Below are 16,355 nucleotides of genomic sequence, written 5' to 3' on the forward strand. Positions count from 1 at the left end.
TCACACAGTCAGGATAACATCATAGACCAAGGCAAGAGGATAAAGAGAAGGCTCTGGCAAAAGAAGAGGTGGGTGGTTCCTTTGTTCCCCCCAGTTGGGCACACAAGCCTATGAAGCAAGGACTGCAGTTCCTACTTATTTATCTCAAGTTCATGGCTTGAAGTCTGACCTCACTGAGACCTCTGGATAGGGCATTCCACCGAGAGTTCCAGTTTGAAACAGAATGGAGTGGCTTACTCTGCGGCACAGATGAAAGCTGTTTCCAATTCTGCTTTTATTAGTCACCTCCCAGTCTGATAGCTGCCCATTCAATTGTACACTTAACTCAAGTTGGGGTAAAAATCACCCCCAGATGATTTAGAAGGGCCTGAAAAATTGCTATTCCATCCCAGCGCATTGTTCTTCAATCACATAGTTCCTCTAAATACAGTTGACAGCCTTTGAGATGCAAAATGCATCACTTTAATGTAGTAGAGGTCCCCTTCACTGCATTGCCAAATCTATTTAGCAGAATCTTCTTGGAATAATCTGTCCCTAGACCTGAGGATGCGCAGTGATTTTAAGCATTTTAAGCTAACGATAATGGTTAGTGCTGAGAACAGATGTACCTGGCTGTGATGTGATCTATTCCAGTAGGCTTTTATGAGCTGTTCATTCCTATTGACTTAGCATTTTATGTCTGTGCTTTTGCCTGGTGTGATGGTTGCATAGGGGTGTCATGTGTGTATTTTCCTGATGTGTGATGGCTGCACAGGGGGCTGTGTGTATTTTCTCACTGCAATGGCTACACAGGGTGTTGCGTGTGTGTTTGCCTGGAGTTATAGCTGCACGTGTTACTGTGTGACTCTTACCCCCATTTGATGCCTGCTTGCAGGGTCCTATGTGTATCTTTTTCCTAGTGTGATGGTTGCACTCGTTGCTCTGCTAATGATGGACATTTCTAGCAATTATCTATCTACAGGGTCCTGGGGAAAGAATTGCAGTAAAATCAATAAACAGTGCTAGACAAGCCCTTGTAAACATAGAGTAACACCCCTGCATAAATGCCTTTTCCTACTATAACATGTTAAAATCCAAGTGCTGTTACCGTATTGGCATCGGGATAAAATTTCTATGGTCTCTCCATCTCTTTCATATATTGCAGTTGTTTGGGTGAGTTTGAGATTACTGCTGTTTGGAGGGCTTTTACACATGAATCCATCTAATGACACTTTTCACTACATTGTCCTACATATCACCTCTTATACTCCACCCTGACTTGCTCTGGTACAATAGCTGATGTTCTGAAAGCGAATATGCCTTTCATTTATTCCTGCAGTCTCACCAAGCCCTCCCCACATGCCCCCTACATCACGCACGCACAGCTCCCTCCCTTGCCTCCCTGTAGTCTCTGTATCCCTCCCGTGTTCACCAAATGGAACTGACAAAGGAAAGAACCAATGAGGTTAAAATCTTTTGAAACCCCTGGAATACAGATGAGCTGGGAGGCATCTGGAAACAAAACCAGACACTTGAAATCAAAGAGACAAGTAAATTACTATCCTAATCTAGGAAGAATAACTAAAGGTGTCAGTGGGGTTCCATTGATAGCACTTGGCCCTGGGCCAGAATGCCAAGGGTTCAAACTCCACACCAGCTTTGGGCTCAGGCCCAAGACTTGCCACTGCAGGGCGCAGCAGCATGTGTGGCAGTGTTAAAGGTGTCAGCCTTCTGCAGAGAGCTTAAGTCCAAGTCCTTCTGCCTGCTTGTCATTATACCCCAGAGGGATGCCGAGACAACCCTAGCTTCCTCTCCAGTGCCTTTCTCAACAGGACAGGCTGTGGAGGAGCTAGTGCACAGCGGCAGTATTTGCTAATATCAGTATTGTACATTTACTGAAATGCCCCTTTTCTGATGAGACTGGTTGAAGGAATAAAGCATGTGCAAGAAAATCCAACAACCCACCAAAAAAACCTGATGTCTGGCCTAAAGATTCTTCCATCAATGCAAAGAGCTAAGTTTGGAAACCTAAAACCACGTGTCTAAATGAAAGGAAATGTTTTCATTGGAACAGCTTACATGTCTGGTACACTTGCATAAAAACTATTGCATAGCATTTTAGAGCTAAAATTGCTATAAAATGCTTAATACAGTAAGAATAATTATGAGATTTTGCACGCACAGCTGGTATACAACTAAAGTCTCAGCCACAGATTCAATGGAGCATGGGAAAACCATTTATAAAAATTCCTAGTATGCCAGTTTAAGTCACCATCAACAGCCCATCAACACTTCCTCCATTCTTTAGGTGGATGGGGAAGAGATTTACCTGTTAAATGCTTTATTTCTTCTTTCATGGATGTCATTAATACTTTATTCAGGGAATTCTAGTTATTACTTGACAATAGCAATATAAATTATAACAGGACACAAAAGATTTGAACCCAAGGCTTCCTTCCCCATTGAGCATAAGGGTTACAAATGTAATAAATAATGAACCAAAAGACCAAATTATGAGGTCTACCTGCAGTACCCTCCCACTTCTTTTACTTCTTTCTATCCCTTCACTTCTTCTCATCTCCTCTCTTCTCTGAGATTCAAATCTCTCAGTGACTTCCTGGGTGCTCTGCACCCTCCCTCCCTCCCCCACCAGTCACAGCCCACCTGGCCTGGCCTTGCCCTAGGTAACACCTCAAGGACAGAACTCTTCCTTCTCTTTCTCCAATCAAATTATAATGGTTCCTTCCTCTCCATTCCTTTTAGCCCCAACTAATAATCACTTGAAAGGAGCTAAAGTAGTTTGAATGAGCTTTTAGTGGTTAATAATAATTTAACATAGATTATTTCTATATTTAAAAAAAAGTGAATTTAAGAGTCAAGGAAGAATTTCTTTATTGTGGCCTCTTAGGGTCTATAGAAAATGCCAGACCAGGTGAGATGATTCTAATCAGAGGAATTTCGGGATGTTCCATCGCACTATTTTGGTCAAAGGATAAGAAGCCACTGTAGATATATGGGAACCCCCCAGAGGGACAGTCTGCCAACACAAAGCTAACATGGTACAATATAAACTGAACTGGACCAGAATCATGAAACCGAAGTTTGAGTATCAATAAACTTTGCCACCAAATGTTTGGGGAAATCATTCAGTTCCTTCAGCTGGGAAGTTAGGCCCCTGTATTAGCAAATCTTTATGGTTCTTCCAGCTCTAAAATGAGGGTCATGTCATGGCTCTCTGACTGAGGGTCAGTTGGCTCCTCTGGTTTTGCTGCTTCTTCCAGCTAAAATTAGAGGTTCTGAATAAAAATGGTTACCAGTAGTTCCACATGGAACCTAACTAAAGAAGTGTTGAAGCCCATAAGTAAGTTTTAAGTTCTCTGTTTACTAACTACATATACTACCTTTGAGCTGGCTCCTTTATGCTGTACAGCTATTTTCTTAGCATTTTGTTTTTTCCCATGTATTAATTCAAAAATCATTAAGATATTTTTTTAAATGTTTATTCACTTACAGAGAACGAGCAGAGGAGGAGCAGAGAGAGAGGGGGAACACAGAATCCGAAGCAGGCTCCAGGGTCTGAGCTGTTAGCACACAGCGCGACGTGAAGCTCAAACTCACGGACCAGACGGCGAGATCATGACCTGAGCCAAAGTCAGATGTTCAACGGATTGAGCCATCCAGGCGCCCTGATTCAACAATCATTTAATGAGCACTTTCTATATATGAAACACGGAGGTAGTCACTAATGATATAGCTTCTCTGCTTCCTAAGAAGCACAAATGAATCTACTGTTTTTGTCCATTCTCTCTGTCTCTCCCCTTCACTTCTATGAGTAAATACATATACCTCTAAAACTATAAAATCAGTATAGAAAAAATAAGAGGAATTAAATTTATCTAATCTGCACCCAGTCCAAAGTACTGTTTATCTTCAACAAAAGAATATGATAATAATTTTGTATTAGAAAATTATAGTCATTCAAATATGCACTTCAATAGTATCAATGGTATTTCTCAACATGTAGTTTGAGGTCACTGATTTACATTAAGGACAATAATTTGGGTGGCAAGAAAATTATAAAGGTGAAACAATCTCTTCTATAGATAAAATTCTTGGATAAAATCTGAGACTCCTATAAATAGCCTCTGAGAAAGTGAGAACACAGAGTATTTTTGTTTAGTCTTTTTTCCTCAGAGGATTTAGGGTTCTTATCCCTCCAAACTTTCTTTCCTGAATTAATAATAATAACTGCCATTTGTTGAGTACATATTAAATTCCAGGCACTTCCAATACATTACTGCATGTTAAGAAATTGATTCTGTAACGTAGATATTATTACTCTCACTTTAAAGATGTGAAAACTGAGGACCAGGGAGGTGAAATAATTTGTCAAAGATAATACAGTGTGCAGAGTAAAACTCAGGTTTGCCTTGGTGAAACATCGTTCCATAAACATTTCTTGGTTCTACCAAATCTAACTCTATTTAAAAAATAAATAATCTTGCTTGAATGCTTTGTTCGCAAAAGGGGAAACACCTTTACATTCTTTCTTCCCATTCATTCATTGCATTACATACAGTACAATGAAAACAAGAGATGGTTAAGATTTTTCTAAGTAGGTCTGGCTACCTTTTCGTATTTATTTGGACTGAGATGAATAATTAAATTTGGGGCTCTCAATCAAAGGGAAAGAATGAGCTATTTGCTATCTGAATATGTGCTTGTTATTAATTGATCAGACATGGATAAAGTGTGCCATTACAACTATATTTGTGAGGTCTGATTTATGTTGTTCTATTGCATATTACTCTGTGCTGTTTTTCATTTTCTTGCACTTTGGACTTTTTGTTTTGTTTTTATGAATTTAGTCACAGTTGGTTGTGTTTTGAACTTTATAAAAATGTAATACTCAGAAAATTTAAAAAAGAAAAAGAAAATATTTTCAAAATGATGTCAAAATCAAATCTACCCTCACTAATTTGATTTGTAGGAAACGGAGAACAAAGTATTGCAAGCAGAATGCTTTTAAATACATCCTAATTACTTCAATGTGCAAATGCATTGACTAAATCAAAGCATGCATTTAACACTTTGCACTTCAATTGTGCTTATTCATCTAAGTTCTATAGATAGCAGGTCCACAAAGAAACAGGAGATAAACTTCAGTATAGCCAATCATTCCACAGTTATAGGAGCAAAACTACTGTTCTGAAGTTCAAGCTTACCTGTCAAGTAAGCTCACTTTTGGACTAATACAAAAGACCACCACTCCAACTAATACCAAGTAACAAATAATTTACTGCAGCTACTCAAGTTTTCCTGATTAACTCTGTCTTCCCTATTCTTCCCTTCTGCTTTCAACGGGGCAGGACGAAGGAGTGGGGGCAGCAAAGCCCCACTTAAGTATTCAGTAGGGTGAGTCCTGGGGAATGATGCCAGGGGGCTGCAGGCGATATGCAGTTGAGGGTGGGAGGAAGTCATGATGTCGGGGTTACCTAGAGCTTGGTCTGGGACCAGGTACACCAGAATCATCTGAGGAGCATGTCAAAAAGACATATGAACTCCAGAGCAAATCAACTAAATTAGTGTGTCTTGAGGTGGAACTCAAAGATCTACATTTTAAATGAGCTTCCCAAGTAATTCTTATGCTACTAAATAGCCTGAGAAACACTGGCTTATGCACTTAAGTTCTCTGATTCTAGAACCAGTGTGAGCCCTGATGGTATACCAACCCTCTGTCCCAGTTGTCAAGATACAAGTGCAAGTACAACCAGCTGTCCTGGGAGGAATTAATTCTGGTAATAATAGGCCCCAAAGGGCTTAGCCAGGCATGATGCTGTCTGACATGCAAGATCTCATCCAGTCTCCACAGCAAGGACTGTGAGATAAGCAATACTACTATTCCCATCTTTCACTTGAAAAGATCAAGATTCAGAGATTTAGTAACTTATTGTGGATTTCACACTAGTCATTGCAGGCACTCTTAAGAACTACACTACTTTAATTCTTAGCCTTGTGCCTTGCAGAAAAATATGTTCTTGAAAGATATTTACTTCCAAAGATGTTCATGATTTGGCGATAGCATCATTGTAATGGAACTTGCCTAAATGTTAGGAAAATAATACATAGGGTGTGAACATTTGAAACCAAGTTAACTTTTCCTTCATTTATCTTTATAGATACTGAAGTCATCTAAAGCAGCTAATCTTTCATTAGTTCATTCAACAATCATGCACTTTGCCAGATCCTGAGGTAACAAAGATAAATAGGACATAACCTCTACCTTCACTGGATTACAGTTCTGAAAAAGAGACGAGCTTGTGTACAAGTAGTTCTGGGTTAACTTGTAGTCAGTCAGTGGAGGCCTGAGCTGGAGGGAGAGTGGTTCATTCTCCTGGCAGAAGGGAAAGAGGGTGCCGTCTGGAAATGTTTAGTTACTCCAGCACTATGCCATTGGCTAGTGTAAGGAATTTAGATTTTTAAAGATTACATTTTCACTTACACAGTTTTGTTAGAAAAGGAGTGGACTAAGTTACTTGAGTATTTTGAGCCAATAAAACTTTATCTGGTTCATTCTTTCTGGCATCTAAGTGGGTTTCTTTTTTGGCTAAGTTCTGTGTACAGAGCCAAGTAAGTTGTTATGTTTATTCATTCTTACACAGAGTAGCCAAGATTCTATTCTTGAGATGGGTGCCTGATAAATGTTATCAGTAGTAGTTTATTCTACCAATAAAAGTGACTTTATGTTGACATATTGGCTGTGTCCTTTACTTCATTTTCCTATGTCTCAATTACTCTAAATGTTATTATTAGATTATTAAATTATTACAGGATGAGAAATTTTGAAGTTAAAAACAATTGAAAACATAAAGAGTGATCTAGATTTCTTCCTTTATGATAATCTTATATACATGTACATGTGCTTTGAGCATATTAATGTCAGAACTGATTGATGGAGTAAAAGAAAATGAGGTTCTAGAATGTTAGAGCACAAGCTGAAAACCTGAAGCAAATGCACAAGGATCACAAAAAAGAGAGAGAGAGAGAGAGAGAGAGAGAGAGAGACTCTGAGAAGCACTGAGCAATAGAAACAATGTGATGTGGCTCAGGAAATACACACCATATCATATTCAATATGATCTAATTCCAAAAATCTGTATCACAGATATTTCAAAAGCTTAATACATTGGAAAGCAAAACATTTTAATTCCATTAAGGGTGATAAATATTAAACATATATTAATTTCTTAAATTGAATTATTATCAAATTTTAAATTAATATTATTTAAGTTATTTGCTGTTTGCTTAAAAATTTTATTTTTTATAATTATTAGCATATTTTTAGAACATTTAGAAACTTTAAGAAAAAGAAGAAAAAAAATCACTTAATTTCACCATACAAATGTGGTTCACATTTTAATGTATTTCCTTTGATTATAACCAAATATTTTCATTTTTATAATTGGATCATGTTATAGGTATACTTATACCTATAAGATTCTTATAATAGGATCATGTTAGGTATACAAATTTCTTTTGGATTATGCACTTTTAGTTACATTATTTCATGAACACTTCCTAGTAAAAAAGTTCTCTAAAATATCTTTAATAACTATGTAAATAATACTTGCTATATGCAAAGATGACTACGGATGTTCCATAATTTGTTTAATAATTTCTCCAATTAAATATTTTTTAGATTTTTTTTTTAGGATTTATTAGGATTTTTTCCCCCTCTTCCACTTTTGTAAATGACACTGTGATGAACATCTTTGTACATAAATCTTGGTCTGAGTTTCTACCCCCAATAGATAGATTCCTAGAAGTAAAATTATTCAGTCAAAAAGATACATTTTTTTAAAGAAAGGTTATGGATGATATATTGCCATTTTACTTTGTAGAATTTAGTGTCAATACAATACCCCCACCATCACTATATGAATGCCAGTTTAACTGCACTCTTACTAGCATTGAGAATTATTATTTTTATAAGTCATGCCAATAAGTGCTAGTATGTTATAATACTTTTTCACATGTTCATTAGACATTTGCATGTCCTCTTTCATAATTTTTTTCTTTTAATAATCTTTTTAGATTTTTTAAACAAATAAATATCTCAGTATCTTCGTATTTTTGCTTCTATTCCATCTCTGATATTATCACTATATACTGCCTGTCTGTATTCTAGATTTCTTCTATTCTGATTCCTTCTTTATATTTATAATATAAAACATATTAATACAATATAAGGTATATTATAAATATAAAAAAGATGCAACTCTTTATAAATAAAAAAAAAACTGACTCAAAGCATTCAATAAATTACCCAAGAGAAGAGAACCTGTTAAATGACAGAACTGGGACCCAAAACCGTCTCCTGATTCCCAGTTACAGTGACTTTTAAATAGAGAATAATAAAAATCATTTCTACAATGTAAAGAATAGAAACAGCTAAGAAGACCGTTTAATTTCAATCTGTTCTTACATACAAAATACTATTAAAATCATGCCACATAGGAGGCTTGAGTATTCTTATAAACACAAATATGCACTTCTTATAAATCGATCAAATATGCCATTAAAATTTCCATAAAATTTGCACATCAGCAAATGATCCAGTTTATACTAGTTTGCGGTTTTTTTTTTTTTTTTTGTTAATCTACATTGTTTCATTTAATCTGCTTTGCTACAATAGAAGCATCATATATTTTTAAGCATGTTACAGATCATCATTAAATTTCTTGGTACTATCTAGTGGTGTTCAAAGGAAAATCCAATTTCCTAGCAACTTCTATAAAGAATTTCCTTTGACTATGACTGGGGATTTTAAGAACTATCCTTAAAAAGTAAAACAACAAGAACTACTGCAAAATGCCTGTATTTAAAGAGTAAACAACATGAATTACTGTGGAAGAACATGGACCAATAACAATTGAATATGATTTAATTATTGATATTTAGTCACTATTTCATATTCAAGAATCACACATTATTTGCCAAATGAAAACTTAACAGTAGTCGCTGAGTGACAATGGGAGTTGCCAGATATATTTATTATATATAGGGGTAAGGTAGGATAAGAAGGGGCAAAGGTGGAATTAGCTGTGAGTGAAACTAACTTTGATAGAGGCTCATTGATTGCAAAGGGTTGGCTCACAAAGCAGGTGTCTGCCTAATAAAAGAAGTAAAAGAAAGAGTATTTACTAAATCATATGGTGGCCCAACAGTTTATAAAATCCAAGGTAGCAGTAGAAGTAGATTCTAAAGACATTTCAGATACGTTTTCTTTCTCTGTATGTATTGTACACAAAACAGGTCCATTCGTTTCATACTCAACAGCTATTTATTAAGTACCTACTTTGTGTTAGAAGCTCTCTACTACCAAATAAATGATTTAACTTTTTGCAGTTATCCCCTCTACAGCTGTATCATAAAACTAATAATAATCTGTAACTGACATAATATGTTATAACAAAAAATGGGAAACTGAATAGGAGGAGAAATAAAGGAACAGCATCCTAAGTTTCTCATTTCATACAGCATACATTTCATTAATGATGATAATTAAAGAAAATAGGGCTGGATTTTTAAAAAATAATAGTAATTGTTATTATAAGAACAAACTATGCTTTATAACTTCTAAATTGCTAGATTAATAACAAATAGAACAATCATATATCAAAAGAGAAAGGAAAGAGAGAGCGAGAGAAAAAGAGAGAGGGGGGGATAGAGACATGATCAAGGTTACATAAAAAAAACCCAGACAATATAAAATAAGATTTCTGAGGTTTAGGAGCAGGTATATTTTTACAATAAATAACAGTTAGTTTATTTAATTTATTAAAATAAACACTATAGCATAGGTTTTTTTGTTTTTTGTTTTAAACACAAAATCTAACCAGAGGGTAGTACTTTAAAAGCACTAATTTTGGTAGTGGAAAAACCTGAGTTCAAATCTTACTTTTGCCATTTACTATTATAACCTCTTTCCTAAGGGGGAATTTAGCCTATCTGCCTCAATTTCCTAGTTTATAAAGTGGGAATAAAAATAACTGATTATAGAGAGGACTGAGTAAGATAGTATCTATAAAGTTTAGTGTCTAGTACAACTAGACATTCAATAATAACAACTGTTATTTATAATATTTGTTTTAAAATGATATATCTAAATAAAAGAGAGGTGAAATCAAAGGAGTACCACCTGAGATATACTGTTAACTAAAAAAAATTGATATGGTATAAAATGAGAAAATCAAAGAGGCAGAGTTGAATTTTAAAAAGGATCATTTTTACAAAGAAACTAAAAGAAGCAAATGGGGCTGAAGCTATAAGCCTGCTCAAATCTGGACTCAGAAGCACACAGACATGGCTGGGAGTCTAGCGGCTCTTTGGAGTAAATGAGGCCAAAAGGCTCCATATAAAATGGTGGACCTGAGCCTGGCTCACTACTTCAGCAAGAGGCTGCAAAAAATTTGGCTAACTGCTACGTTGGGCAACAGCCTATATAGCACTTTAGGCACTGAGAAGTAGAAGGATAAAGACACAGCCTCATGATCAAATATCCTTAAAGAGATAAAGCTGAAAGCTACTGGTACAAGATTTGGATTGAGATTAGGAACCCAGAAATCCCAATAAGAGGCAACTGAAAAACCACTAGCCAGGGATGCATGAACAAAGAAAAAAAAAAGAGGAAGAAAGAGGACCAAGAGGCAAGTCAAAAAAAGCCTTATGACCAACATCAACCTACAAAATAAAATTCTAAAACATAGCAAGAAATCTAATGATAAGAAAAACAATGAATAAAATTAATAATTGGAACATTCACTACAGGTGAGTTTGATTTTATAGAATTGTCTGACAATGACCTCAACATGAGTATGCTTGTGATGCTCAGAGATAAGAAATCATACTTATAAGAGAACAAGAAATTATTAAATAAAAACATAGAGCAGTAAGATAAGAATAGGTGAATAAAGAACCAATCAGAAATCTTAAAAATGAAAAATATGTTCATTGACATTAAAAATGCAATAGATAGGATAATTTAAGATTGGGCAATTTCAAGAAGAGCATTAGTGACTTGGAAGGTAATATTAAGGAATTCACTCGAAAAAAAATCACAGAAAGTAAAATATATTTTTCAGAAAATGAAAGAGCAATTGAAATATGTGAATTGACTAGGAAACACCAATATACATCTTACAAAATCCCAGAAGAAAATGGGGGTAATAACAAAGAAATAATAAAGGAAAAGATAATAACTGAGAATTTTCTAGCATTAGAGTCCTGAGATTAGAAAGTATACCCTGAGTTCATGACTGATAATTCAAAATAAATCCACATCTAGACACATTTCAGAGAAACTATAAGACATCAAGGATATAGAAAAATTTTTTTAAGTCACCAAAGGGAAAAGGTAGACTAACTACAAAGAGATGAAAACTGGATTGATAACAGATTTCTCTTAAGTAATGATAGTTGAAGAACAATTGTGTAAGATTAATTGAGTAATATCCTCTAATGCTGAACAGAAATACCCAGATAAATTGCTGTTTAAGACAAAAGATAAAATAAAGACATTTTTAGATATATAAAAAGAGTATACTCCCCGGGGCCCTCCCTAAAGAATTACTAAAAGATGTAATTCAACAAGAAAAGTACACCCAAAAGGAAGCCATATCATCCAAGAATAATGGCGGACACAGTAATAATTAAAATATACGAGAAAATATAATTAGGCATTAACTATAAAAATCAATGATAACCACTTTTGCATATATTTAAAACAAATAGGTAAAACTAAAACTCCATTCAGTACTTATAATAACAGATTGATAATTAGTAAGTAGATAAAACATGCTACATGCTAGGCACCTTTTTTACATTAGGGAGAAAATCAGAAATACTAAAAAGTGGACTTTATCTTTTATTAGAAAAATATATAGTTAGGTATACATATAAAAATTTTAATATGAGCACTGAATAAATAGATAACATGTCCTAGGTCACAAAAATTAAAAAAAAAAAATTTTAATTAAATCCATATAAAACACATCGTCTCATTACAGGCAATTAAATTCAGAATTAGTAATAAAAATAGAGTATATTTATGTTTAGAAAGTAAAGACATATACTTCTAAGTTAAATATAAATCAAAACAGACATTACTAAATATTTAAAATTGAACAAAACTACATACCAAAACAAGCTATGCGGCTAATGAAAAACTTAGAAAAAAGTTTAGAGACTAAAGTTAACTTTAAAATAATAAAAAGCATTGAAATTGAATGAGTAATAATTTAACTCAGGAATCTAGGAAAAGAAAAACGATCTAATTTTAAGTAGACTGAAGAAAATAATATTGATAAAAGCATAAAGTAATGATATAGAATATAAGAGGCAATAAAGAAGATAAAATAAAAAGACAGTTTTTAACAAAAGTAAGTGAAACAGAAAAATGTCTAACAATGAGTAATAAAAAAGGCTCAGATAAATAATATTAGGCATAAGAAGGGGACATAATTAAATATAAAATTAAAAATCTAAGACTATTATGAACAGTTTTATACAAATAAATTGGAAAGTGTGGATTAACTGGGTTTTTTTAAATTAAAAAATTATTTTAATGTTTATTTTTGAGAGAGAGAGAGTGAGCAGGGGAACGGCAGAGAGAGAGGGAGACACAGAATTCCAAGCAGGCTCCAGGCTCTGAGATGTCAGCACAGAGCCTGACATGGGGCTCAAACCCACTAACTCTGAGATCATGACCTGAGCCAAAGTTGGATGCTTAACCAACTGAGCCACCCAGGTGCCCTGATTAAGGATTAATTGTATATTTTTCTTTAAAAAAAACAAAAAACAAACTTACTTCCTAAAATTAAGATGAAATAGAACACTTGAATAAACCAATAACCATGGAAGAAACTGAACTGATAATCAGAAGTCCACCCTACTCTACCTACTCACTATGGGCAGAAAATACCAGGTCCAGATGATTTTACAGGCAAGTTTAACCAAATTTTCAGAACAGGTAATCCCGATTTATATGAAAGCTATTTCAGAAATAGAAAAAAAAGAAAAAGAAAAAAATGAATGTTGCTCAACTTACTTTATGAGGCTAGTACCACTATAACACCAAAACTTTACAATAACAGTTTAAGAAAGAAAAATTGAAGACTAATCTCCCTGTGCAAACATATTACATAAAATATCAGCAAATTAAACTCAACCGTGGATTAAAAAAACATACCAGGACCAAGTAAAGTTTTATTCCAGGAATGTAAGAAATGTTTAATATCAGGAAATACATTAATATCATATAAAATATTAACATATTAATGGGAAATTTTATCATATTGATGCAGAAAATACATTAGATAAAATTCAACTAGTATTTCTGATTAAAAATGCATTGCAAACTATAAATAGATGGTGGCAAGTTCCTTAACACAAAAATTCCAATTTATCAAAATCCTAGGCAAATATCACATAACAGATATTCCTAATATCATTGCTTTTATTCAACATTATATAAAAGTCTTAGTGCTGCAATATGACAGGAAAAAGAAATTGAACACTTATGAATTAGAATTGAAGAGAAAAGCTGTCATTATTCACTGATGATACACATACCTATGTAGAAAATCTGAGAGAATTTTCAGTTTAGTCATTAAAACTAACAACAGAGTTAAGCAAAGTTTCTGAATATATAGTAATGATGACCAATAAACAATGAAATGGAAAAAAGACTCTACATAAGAGCTCAAAGATCCAAGTAATATGAGAAGAAATCTAACAAAATAGGTTCTAGCAAGACCTTTATGGTAAAACTTATAAAAAATTAATAAAGAACAAGAATAAAGATCTGATTTAGTAGAGGAATATAGTCTGTTAATGGGTAGAAAGACATAATGTTATCACAATGTCAATTCTTCCCCAGGTTATTCTCTAAAGTTAATGTCACTACAAATAAAGTTCAGCAAGGCTTTTGCAAAACTTGACCAACTAACCCTAAAATTTATATTGAGTAATAAAAGGCCAGAAGGAGCCAAGAGAACTTGAAAGAACAATGTAGAGATTTGTCTTACCAGTTAACAAGAATATTATAAAGCTATGATAATTAATTATAATTAATTATGATCATTATAGTGTTAACACAGGGATAGAGAAACAAATGGTTGAAATAAAGATCCTAAAAATAGATTTAATGTAGGCAAAAGATAGCATTACAAATTAGTGGGTAAGAATGCCCAACTTGTTAAATGGTGCTGGGATAATTGGGTCATCTATGGAAAAAAGAAAATGGGGTGCATTTAAAATACCACATACAAAAATAAATGCCAAGTTTACAGATCTAAATGTAAAAGGCAAAACTTTGAAACTGTTAGAAGAAAATCAAGGAAGGTTTTCATATGGAAGTATTTCTTAAATGACATAAAAACACAAACTATATATATATATATACACACACACACATATATATATACACACACACACACATATATATATATACACACACATACATATATATATACACATATATGTATGTGTGTGTATACACACACACACACACACACACACACACACACACACACATATATATATAACATATATGTACATGTTTTTAAAGTAGGCTCCACGGCCAGCATGGGGCTTGAACTCACTACCCTGAGATCAAAAGTTGCATGCTCTAACTGACTAAGTCAGTCAGGCGTCCCAGCACAAACTATAAAGGAAAATATCAATAAACTTAACTGCATTAAAATGAGAAGCTTTAAAAAAATAAGCTACTACAGACACAGCTAAAAAAGAAATTACACATTAGGAAAATATATTTGCAATCTCTATTACCCAAAGGATGATAATCCAGAATACTACAACAACAATCCAGAATACGACAACAACCAAAACCAAAACCCAAACCGGTCCAAATAACAGTAGCAAAACAAATAACCTAATAGTAAGATGGGGAAAGACCCAAACAGGCAACACACATGAGAGAGTCCCGATGGTTTATAAATTAATTTTTTTAAATGAGGCATTATTTAATACCTAACAAACTGACAAAAATTTTGAAAGTCTAGCCATTCCAAATGTTGTGAAGAATGTGGAGAAGTTCTCATGGGTAGTTAATGAGAATATGAATTGCCACCACTACCATTTTGGAAAGAGATTTTACATTCCTAGTGAAAGTGAAAATGCATGTTTCTTATAGTTAAGCAATTCTTCCTGTGTAAAAATATGTATAAAAATGTTAACTGCAGTATTTGTTGTGATTGGGAAATACTAGAAATAACGTTCAACAACGAGAGATTCAATAAATACATTCTAGTGATACCTACAGTAGAATACATTTTATATAAGCCATACTATGGCTTGGCTTGTGTAAAACTAATTCGTAGTGATAGAGGTCAGAATAGTTTTGCTTGTTTTCAACCTCATGTTAAAGCTTTGGAGAATATCACACACGGGAGGGCACAAGGACTCTTCCTAGGTATTGTGAATGTTTTGTATCTTGGATTGGGTGTTGCCTCATGGAAACACACTCACATAAAAGCTCATCAAGCTATCCACTTAATTTATGTACATCATTGTATGTAACTTAGAATAATAAAAGACAAAAAACAGTTTTGAAAATAAGTGTGCCAAATTAGTTAAGGTTTGTTCAATTTGGGTGCGGGATTCTTGTATGCTCATGTTATTCTTTATATTTTTATGTGCTAGAAATATATTACTTTAAAATAATTGATAAGGCAAAGACTACTGCTTTTCCTAACTAGAATTAATCAAGGTGAAAGAAGGCACTAGTGTCACATTCTTTTCACTGTCCCTGACAATAGACCCGACCCCAATACTCCAGGAATCAGCAAGCGGTTCACAGCCGTTTAAACATACTTACAAAGTGCTCATTTTGTCAAACAAAAAGCAAACCTTTCATTTCTTGACTATGTGTAGAACCTAGGCTTTCTTAAGTGAGTGACTGGCAGCATATATTGTTGATGTGGCGCTACCAGTGCACAAAGATCATCTATTCAGGTTTTCAACAAAGTGGGGGATGCCTCGCCAAGTGGGGGACAAGGTGGGGGATGCCTTGCCAAGGACTTTTCTGATATAAATCAGCAGGTGGTTTGGCATCAACATTGCTATTTGCTCGTGCGTTTCACCTCTGGTTTCAGAAAAGAAAAAGAGACGATACCTTTTCAATGCTGTTTCAAGTCGACCATATGGAAAGCAAGGTTTTATTCCAGCCAATTCTCTTTCTCTCAAAGCGTGGAGGAAAAGTGCCAGTCACTGCTACACTCGCCACCAGCCACGGTACAGATGTTTGGAAAATGCAAAAACAGAGAAATGAAACAAAAAGAAAACGCTCAAAAATA

The 16,355-nt window shown here is 34.2% G+C and overlaps 1 protein-coding gene across 4 annotated transcripts in view; it reads right to left on the reverse strand.

The window, feature by feature from the left end:
- Positions 1-16,355, reverse strand: part of ZBTB20 (zinc finger and BTB domain containing 20) — a 764,386-nt gene that overhangs the window by 216,516 nt on the left and 531,515 nt on the right. For all 4 annotated transcript variants that reach the window (XM_042954830.1, XM_042954828.1, XM_042954831.1 and 1 more), the window contains one exon: positions 16,175-16,272. The gene's annotated coding sequence lies outside the window, so the exon portion shown is untranslated. The remainder of the gene's footprint in view (positions 1-16,174; positions 16,273-16,355) is intronic.

This window comes from Panthera leo, chromosome C2 (assembly GCF_018350215.1).
Source record: "Panthera leo isolate Ple1 chromosome C2, P.leo_Ple1_pat1.1, whole genome shotgun sequence".
NCBI lineage: Eukaryota > Metazoa > Chordata > Mammalia > Carnivora > Felidae > Panthera > Panthera leo.